Below are 8,436 nucleotides of genomic sequence, written 5' to 3'. Positions count from 1 at the left end.
GTTGTAAGAATTAAGTGAGTTAATGGATATAAAGCATGTGGCATGTAACAAATAGGAATTATTACTGTAATCCAATTTAAATCTCTCCTGGAAAAGAGAACCTGAAGTTTAAAGACAAAATAAAACTGGGGAGTAGAACAGAAGTATTCCTCTTTGGAATAGGATTTCTTTCCTTCAGTGCCAAAAACATTCATCACCCCCTCCCCCTGAGAGAGTGTAGGACTCTGGAAGGGTAAAGAAGAAACCTGGCTGTTGTGGAGAGGAAGCCTGCCTGAACCAAGGCTGTGCTCTCTGTGGGGCAGATCAGAAGAATTTGGGAATACCAGCTCTGAGCTTCCCACACAGTTTGCCACCTCACCTCCTTTTCTCTCAGCTTTGATGACTCTGGATTGACCAGAGCACTGAGGCCACAGCCTGGTGGAAACATGGCCAAAGATATAAGCCAGCAGGAAAAAGCCAGATGTGTCACTTTCCTAGCTAACCTAACCCAAGCCTGTACATCAAAAGAAGGGGACCCTCCTCATTCACACTCCAAGAAGGTACAGAAACACCAAAGAAGGGGAGACTGGAATTGGTTTACACACTGCAGCAAACTGCCTGCACCCCAAACTGTCAGCTTCAGTTAATCCCTGAGAAAAAGGGGAAGGAACTAAATGATCATTTTTAAGACAGTCTGGGCCAGGCACTCTCTCATAAATCCCCTGTCTCACACCCCACCACATCTCTGTTGGTGAGGTAGGTATTATGGCCCCTTTTAAGGAAGAGCAGAAGCTCAGAGAGACTGGCAATCTGTCCAAGGTCACACAGCTCAACAGTCAGAACAGAGATCTGTCTGACATCTAACAAACCGGTCAGCAATGAATGTTGTTATCTGGTATATAGAATGTCTTTATTTTTGTGAATTTGGGTTTGTTTGTTTGTTTGGTCATTTGGTTAATTTCTCTTTGGTTCTTCTTTTCCCCTGAACACTGTTAACTTAAGCCACAGGTAAGAAATCCAATCCACTTCTTTCTAAAGGCTTTGAAAAAGATACTTCAGTTCTTCAGTTGAAATGAATATTAAATCTTCCCTGGCAAATCTTTAGATTTCATAATCATTTAAAAAGTAAATGCATAATTTACTTTTTTTCTTTGTTCTATGACATTAAAAATGTTTCACCCACTTTATGCCAAACAGGAGGGCATAAATTACTATACCTCTTTGAAGGCACTCAGCATTTTCATGTGGTCTTTTAAAAACAAAATGCATGGGGCACCTGACTGCCTCAGTACAGCATGTAACTCTAGATCTCAGGGTCATAAGTGTGAGCCCCATGTTGGGTACAGAGATTTTTTTTTTTAATGTTTATTTGTTTTGAGAGAGAGAGAGAGAGCATGCGAGCACAAGCAGGGGAGGAATGGAGAGAGAGAGAATCCCAAGCAGGCTACCCACTGTCAGCACAGAGTTCAGGGCGGGGCTCAAACTCACAAACTGCAAGATCATGACCTCAGCCAAAGAGTCTGATGCTTAACTGACTGAGCCACCCAGGCACCCTGGGTATAGAGTTCTTACTCAAATAAAATAAAATAATAAAATAAAATAAAATAAAATAAAATAAAATAAAATAAAATAAAATAAAATAAAATAAAACCAGAAGATGTTGGGGCCATGCAAATATTTGTTGAGCTAGCTAAAGGATTATATGTGAAATGACTCCCATCTCCTAAGAATACTGGTTTTATTGAGGTTTCATTTTGTGGGGTTTTTAAAAATATTTTTTTAATGTTTCTTCATTTTTGAGAGACAGAGTGCAAGCAGAGGTGGGGCAGAGAGAGACTGAGACACAGAATCCGAAGCCTGCTCCAGGCTCTGAGCTGTCAGCACAGAGATGGATGTGGGGCTCGAACTCACGAACCAGGAGATCATGACCTAAATGGAATTTGGCCAGCTAATTGACTGAGCAACCCAGGAGCCTTGTGGGTTTTTTTTTTAAAACAACATACTACTCCATTAGAAACAATAGGGTATTAACCAGCATAGCCCTGTGACTGTTTGGTTTGTTCTTTATCCCATTGGAGATGTTTCTGAGCCCTAAAAAGACAGACCAACATTCACAGAAATAGACAGTACTAAGCAAAAAGGAAGTAGTTCATCCATTCCCTTTTACTAATTATTTTCCTACATGCCCACCACTCTTCTGATCATACTAGTTTCTTTTATTCTTCAGTATCCCTTTCAAACATGCCTCAGTGTTTCTCACGTTTCTTTCCTCAATAACCCATTCCTTTATGCAACCAGCCTTTCCCATATCTTCAACTATCAACTCCACAAAAATAATATTTAACCATCTCAGATCTTTATGGAGGACAGATAAAGGAGGGAGAGAATAAAGAGGATAAGGGAGGGAGGGACAATTTATTCCTAAAATCTTTTCCCCCACCTTCCCCCAGAGTTACACATCCCTTTTTCCAACCCTAAGCTGGACATGCCTACCTGAATTACCCACACACAACCTCAAATAAATGCATGTTAGAACCATGTTTTTAAAAAACAGTTTTGAGATATAACTGAGATAAAATAAGCTGCACATATTTTAAGTGTGTAATTTGTTGAATTTTGACATATGGTTATACTTGTGAAACCATCACTGCAATCAAGATAGTAAACAATGGATTATGGCCCCAAATTGCTTCAGGTCCCTTTGGAATCCCTTCCTTTCCCACTTTTCTGTGCTCCTCCACCCTACACACCTCCCCAAACAAACTGATCTGCTGTTATTGTTGACTGTATCCACAATTCATTCCTCTTTATTGTTGCTACAATGGCATTGTATAAATATGCTACCATGTGTTTATCCATTTACCCATTGATGGAAATTTGGGTTGCTTATCACTTAGGGGCTACAAAGCTGTTATAAACATTTCTGTGCAAATCTTTACAAGGACATAATTCCTTTTTTTAAAATTTTTTTAAGTTTATTTATTTGAGAGAGAGAGAGAATCCAAGTCTCATGAACCCTGAGATCATGACCTGAGCTGAAATTAAGAGTCAGATGCTCAACCAACTGAGCCACTCAGTTGCTCATCCTTTTCCCTTGGGTAAATAAAAATCTTGGAGTGGAATGGTTGGGTCATGTAGTAGATGTATACTTAACTTCGCTGTTGTTGTTGTTGTTGTTGTTGTTGTTGGTTGGTGAATAAGCTTATTACTGTCTTTATCCAAAAAATCTTCATAGAAAATTGTGGTTTGGTTTATTAGCTCTCAGCAGCCCACTCCTAAGCTCTAAGGAAGTTTGCCTTCTTCTGAGCTACCTGATCTTTCTTCTGGGCAAGAGACATTTGGGGACAATTCCACCTCTTCTTTTTAACTTCTTTCTTAGGCTCCTTCTCATAGACTGGATTCTCTCATATAGCAGCAGGAGCTTTCTTATAAGCATCTGATTCTTGTAAGCATCTCATCTTCTTCCCGTAGGTACTGCATATAATCTGTAATGTTTTGACCCATGATGTGCTTCCGATGTCCTTCTGCATTGAATTCCTTGCTTTCTGAATCATAACCAGGAAATCATTTGGTACTGTGAGGAATAGACAAGCCTCCATCCACAGCTCCCTTGAGGACCCCCAAAATTTTATATCTCCAGTAGTATTTCTGGCAAGCCCTGCATCCAAATAGCAGGTGAAGGCACCAGGTTGATCATCAATACTTTCCACACTGCAGTCATCTCTAGTCACTTCTACTTGGCCTTCATAGATCTTATCCACCCCAAACCTATGGAGAAGCCTGCAGGCCAGCAGCAGGCCAGTACAATATGCTGCAACATAACTTGTCAGGCCAACCTTCACACCATACTTTGGGAGTTCATGAGCATAAGCTGCACAGACTATCATGTCTCCTTCCATACAGGCATAAACAATCTGACAAATGATGTCTCTGTTGCTTACACGAAATATCCTGTATTTAGGTGTGTTGTACTTATTTTTATCCTGAATTACCAAGCATTTCCGGGCATAGTAATCAGTTTTAACTTCTTGTCTTCTTCTAAATTTCACTTGGTATCTCTTGAAGTAAGCCTTATTCTTGATAACTTTAACAAACCCCATCCTGCACAACAGAGACCGGCATCACCAGCTTGCCAAAGACCAGCAGGCTCAGCCATATTTTTAACATTTTTAAGTAACTGCCCAACTGTTTTCCAAAGTGTTCATACATTTTACATTCCTACCAGTAGTATGTGAGAGTTCTAGTTTCTCCACATCCTCTCCAACACTTGGTGGGGTCAATCTTTTTAATTTTAGTCATTCTGACAGCTATGTAGTGATATCTCATAGTTTCTAATTTGCATTTCTCCAATAAGTCATTTGGGGAAATCGCAGGGGTCAGCACATCTGGAGTGCAATGGATGAGCCTCGCCCTGGGAGAACTACCTTTGTGATCATGGTGTCTCCCCTGCCAGGTAAGTTTTCTATTAGCCATATTTTCTTGTAATTTCTTGCCATCTATAGATCTTCTTTGGTGAAGTCTATTCAACTCTTTTGTCCATTTTTATTGGGTTTTCTTATTATTGAGTTTTGAGTGTTCTTTATATATTCTGGAATCAAGTCCGTTAGTAAATATATGCTTCCCAAAGATTTCCTCCCAGTCTGTGGCCTTGTCTTTTCATGCTCTCCTGTGTCATCTGAAGAACAGAAATTTTAGATTTTGAAGAAGTCTAATGTATCAATTTATCCTTTTATTCAGTGATTTTGGTATTTTTTTCTAAGAAGTATTGTCTGATTCAAGTTCACAAAGATTTTCTACCATGTTTTCTTCTAGAATTTTTATAGTGTTAGGTTTTACATTTAGGCATATGATCCATTTTGAATTCATTTTTATAAATGGTGCACAGTATGGATCCAAGTTTCTTTGTTTGTTTGTTTGTTTGTTTGTTTAATATAAATATCCATGGGTGCCTGGCTGGCTCAGTTTGTGGAGCACGTCACTCTTGGTCTCAGGGTTGTGGGTTCAAGCCCCATATTGGGTGTAGAAGTTAGTTAAAAATAAAATCTTTTAAAAAATAAAATAATAGACATCCAATTATGCCCACACTATTTGGTTGAAAAGGCTATCCTTTACCCATCGCATTGCCTTTGTTCTGATATAAAAAAAAAAAATCAATTGTTTGTAATGTATGGGTCTATTTCAGAACTCTCTATTCTGTTCCTTTGATGTAACTGTCCATTTCCATGCCAATACCACATTGTGTTGGTGACAACAGCTTAATAATAATGTTTAAAATCAAGTAGTGTACCCCTCCAACTTTCTTCTTACTATTTTAAGGTTGCTTTAATTATTTTAAGTCCTTGGCATTCCCATATGAATGTTACAATCAGCTTACCAATTTCGAACCAGAACAGTCTGAGATTTTTATTGGTATTGCATTGAATGTATAAATCAGTTTGTAGAGTACTGATACCTTAACAATATTGAGCCTTCCAGGCCATTTACAAGGTATAGCTCTCCACTTCTTGAAATTTTCTTTACTTCTGTCAGCAATATTTAGTAATTTCCAGTGTACAGGTCTTTCACATATTTGGTCAGATTTACCCCTAAATGATTGATAATTTTTTATGCTATTATAAATGGTACTTTAATTTCAAACTCCAATTGTTTGTTGCTTGGTATATGGAAATACAATTTCCTGTTACTAAGATTCAGTGTATCTTAAATAACCAATATACATTAAAATTATAAAAAGTCTGGGGCGCTTGGGTGGTTCAGTCGGTTAAGCGGCCGAGTTCAGCTCAGGTCATGATCTCGCGGTCCGTGAGTTCAAGCCCCGCGTCGGGCTCTGTGCTGGCAGCTCAGAGCCAGAAGCCTGTTTCAGATTCTGTGTCTCCCTCTCTCTGACCCTCCCCCGTTCATGCTCTGTCTCTCTCTGTCTCAAAAATAAATAAACGTTAAAAAAAATTATAAAAAGTCTGGCATGTAACAAGGGATATATGTGTTTTACAAGCATCAGCAAGATCTGATAATGAATTAATTCTATTGTATGTGTATGGCACGTGTTAAGAAGAGCTAATGGTCAAAAATAAAAGATATTTGAGAGTTCTGAGATAACATGTGGTGGTAATCTTATTAACCAAAATGGTGACAATAGGGTAAATTCACTTCATAGAGAAATTTCGGGACATTGTGTGGCAATGTCTTTTTTGAAATCAAGATAGAAAAATCTAGCAAGTAATTGGAAACTAGACTGTGTTCCTTTGGTGCTTTTGGGCTCCAAGGAAGGCAACTACGTAATCTTGAACCTTCACTGCTCAACTTCCCAGAGTTATAACATGCTGATGTAAACTGCAGATCTTTAAGGTGAGTGGAGTGGGAAGTGCCCATCACTTCCCAAATTTATTTCCTCATGAAACTCTTATTGGTGAGGAGAAACAAAGCTAGTGCTCAGAGATGCTCTTTGGAAAACAACACTCTAAATGACAGAGAATTACGGTATTATATCATGTATCAGCTGCTTGAAAGCCTCCAACTCTTGCACTTGCTCAACTCATCCTGTCTTCCAGTATTTAAGCAAATTGGCTCAAACCTTCATTCCACATATATTGGGAAAACTGGTATCCTTTCTAATATGTCTGGGTGCCTGGTAGGGGCTACACATTTCTTTCTTTTTTTTTTTTTTTTTAATGTTTATTTTTGAGATAGAGAAAGAGGGAGGGGAAGGGAGAGAGAGAGAACAAGTCAGGGAGTGGCAGAGAGAGAAGGAGATGCAGAATCTGAAGCAGGCTCCAAGCTCTGAGCTGTCAGTACAGGGCCTGATGTGGGGCTTGAATCCACAGATCACGAGATCATGACCTGAGCCGAAGTCAGAAGCTCAACCGACTGTGCCACCCAGGTGTGGGGGCTACATTTCAACTGAGTTCCTGCTTCCACTAAATTACTGATATCTATTCTGAATTTCACTTTCTTCCTTATATCAAGCTGATGGGCCTTCCTTAATCCCCTTTCTTTCTGGAACACTACTGACTCAAAGATGAGGGTATGAATGGTACAATAGAGAGGAGTTGAACCCTGTGTGACACAGTCAACAAAAAATTGAGAATTAGAAATCCCCATTAATTTAAAATGCTCTTAACTATCCCTGCTTCCAGGAAAGTTACACTGGTTGTCTTTTATATTTAAACTCTTCTTTCTCATATTCCTAGGTCCCCTTTTGTCTCCCCCCCTTTGTCTCATCTCCTCTCCTGGCTCATCCCAACCCCAAGTAACTCTCTATCTCACTTCCACCTAGGGAAGGTCCTGAGGGGCAGATTTTCCACAACCATACAAGCTGGTCAGAGGCAGTTTGAGATGGTTCCCTCCCCTCCACAGAATTCCACCACCAGTATTGATTCTATAGGCCATTTTTCCTCCTACCACAATTTGTAGGGCACTACAACACTGCTCTGATCCTCCCCCATTGTGATGTCTCTCTAGACATCCCTAATGTTGCCTGTCTTCCCACATTCAACTTCCCCTCAAAGGAAAGAGTTGATGAGTTGGTCACTATCTTGTGTCAAGAGTCCCTATTGCATGTCTTTTTCCTAAGGTACCTAATCCTCATTCAATCATCCTGGCCAAGGTCAAAACTCATAATGCTACAATCCATAAAGAACTTCTCATTTTGCTCAGAAGTAAGATGGAAGAAAGGGACGAGGCAGAAAGAATAAAAGCATAGAGTTATAGTGTTTGTTGGCCCATTTGAGATAATTGAGAGTCCATTCATCTTTAAGAGAAAGACAATGACAAAGAAGTCATATGATACATTCCAGGTAACATGAGGATTGACAGAGAATTGACTTGGACCAGAGTCTCCTCACTCCAAATCCACTCACAATACCCTTCCACCTGATAAACAAGTAACTTTAAAACTTTTTTGGCCACAACTCACAGTAAGAAACATATTTTATATCAGGACAAGCACACACACACATTATTGATAACCTTTTACACAGCTCTTACTATGTGCATATGTGTGTATGTGTGTAGATATATAGATCTGTGTGTATATCTGTGTGTGTGAATAGATGGATAGGTAAACAGAGAGAAAGGGATTTATAAATTCTAAGCTCTTTACATATGTTAACTCACTTAATTCTCACAATTCTGTGAGGTAGGTACTTTTATTACCTTAATTTTACAGATGAGTAAACTGAGGCACATAGAAACTTGTACAAGACAAAGAGCCAAGCCAGGATTTTAACACACACAACATGGCTCCAGAGTCTATGCCCTTAATCATTACACATACTATCTTTCATGTGTGTTACACATGTAGGAATATATTTATGTATACACATATATGTGTGTGATATTTCATAAAACAATACTTATCTTACTCCCTGTGATGCACTTTCATTAAAAAAAATTTTTTAATTGACTGAAACCCACTGAATTGATTTACAACCCACATTTTTAAAACATTTGAAAAAACAC

General features: G+C 38.9%; 2 pseudogenes; both read right to left on the bottom strand.

Annotated features, from left to right (window-relative positions):
- Positions 1–2,994: 2,994 nt before the first annotated feature.
- On the bottom strand, positions 2,995–7,219 carry LOC128311282 (60S ribosomal protein L5-like; annotated as a pseudogene).
- Positions 4,307–4,440, bottom strand: LOC113592526 (uncharacterized; annotated as a pseudogene).
- Positions 7,220–8,436: the final 1,217 nt, after the last annotated feature.

Source organism: Acinonyx jubatus, chromosome A3 (assembly GCF_027475565.1).
Source record: "Acinonyx jubatus isolate Ajub_Pintada_27869175 chromosome A3, VMU_Ajub_asm_v1.0, whole genome shotgun sequence".
NCBI lineage: Eukaryota > Metazoa > Chordata > Mammalia > Carnivora > Felidae > Acinonyx > Acinonyx jubatus.
Note: the sequence above shows the minus strand (reverse complement) of the source record. Positions and strands in the feature narration are given on the sequence as shown.